This window comes from Gavialis gangeticus, unplaced genomic scaffold, assembly GCF_001723915.1.
Source record: "Gavialis gangeticus isolate Ggan-Ray unplaced genomic scaffold, GavGan_comp1, whole genome shotgun sequence".
Classification (NCBI taxonomy): Eukaryota; Metazoa; Chordata; order Crocodylia; family Gavialidae; genus Gavialis; species Gavialis gangeticus.
In genome coordinates, this window is record NW_017729025.1 from 111,423,101 (window position 1) to 111,424,435 (window position 1,335).

General features: G+C 45.6%; 1 protein-coding gene across 1 annotated transcript in view; it reads right to left on the bottom strand.

The window, feature by feature from the left end:
- The window catches only part of CAPRIN1 (cell cycle associated protein 1), a 57,351-nt gene that overhangs the window by 55,032 nt on the left and 984 nt on the right, over positions 1-1,335 (bottom strand). The gene's annotated exons all lie outside the window — the stretch shown is intronic.

Sequence of the window (1,335 nt, forward strand, 5' to 3'; positions counted from 1 at the left end):
TAGCCTACCAGTACAGCAGACAAAAATAAACTGTGGGATCAGTGAAGGCCACCAGGCCAGTTTGTGGGCTAGAACAGGACTGACCCCCTATGCAGCACGTGCAGCACTGAGGGTCAGTCCAAAGCACTGCATGGAGCCCATGCCCCACAGCCCCTGTGCTATATAGTGCCAGGTACAGCTGACAACACAGGCAGTGCACATCCTGTGCCCGCCCTGCTGCATGCACAAAGAGCCCCAAGGCCAGCAATGCTGCTTGTATCATGTTGAGCTGGACAGACTGTGAGCATTGCATGCAACAAAGGGGACTGAAATAGGGTGCACACTGCATGTGGTGCCCCACCAATCCAGCTCTGTGCATTGGCACGGCCTGATCCAGACCAACCCTGGACCCAGAGCGCAAGGCTGGGCAGCAGATCACACATGCAGTATGCACCCTGAACCGACTACCCCCACACTATGCACTAGGCACCCAGCGCTGGGTCCAGCCTGCACACTGAATGCAGCATGTGTAGCGAAATTTATGCAACACATGTGAGGCTGAGGCCAGCATGTGGGGACAGTCCAGCAACCTAGGAGTTGGATCATATGACTCCATGGGCCCATGGCACAGAACAGCTACCGAAGCCTACAAGACTTAGGTAAAGGTGTTTAAATTATGAGCAAAGAAATAGACGAGGCTTTTAACATTGTTTCCTTAAGTACTTGGCTTTTGTAAACAATTTGATAGATTACATTTGCTACTTGGCAGCTTTGGCATTTTTAAATAAAGTGTTTTCATTTTTACAGGTTTTTTTAGGCCTCTCCTTCCATGGTCCCGGAATCTTGACATCTCTTGGGCATGTAAATAGATAACTTAATGGCCATCAGATTATTAACAGATGTGCTCTTCAAATAATAGCTCTTCTGAAAAATAGTTCCATTTAATATAGACACATCAAGATGCACCACAACATATATACTATGACAATTAAGATATGATATCCAGGTCCCAAACCAAACCCAGGGATTATTAACCTAGTCCAGGGGCTCCCAAATCTTTGTTCACAGAGGGTCACTTAATGGTTGGGATATTGCACTGGTGGCTGCATAAAAGAATTAATATGCAATGCAAATACTTTATGTTCAACACATGGAATGTTGCATTTGTAAAGCATATAAACCAGTACCCATTGCTTAATTCAAGTTTAAGTAGTATTTTAACAGCAAGGAAAGTCAGCTGCATAAATTCATCAGGCAGCCAGCTCATGTAATTGAGCACTGCTCAATATATTGGTATCCTTATGCAGGGTGGGAGGTTATTTCATAGACATTAGGGCTGGAAGGGACCTCAGAAGA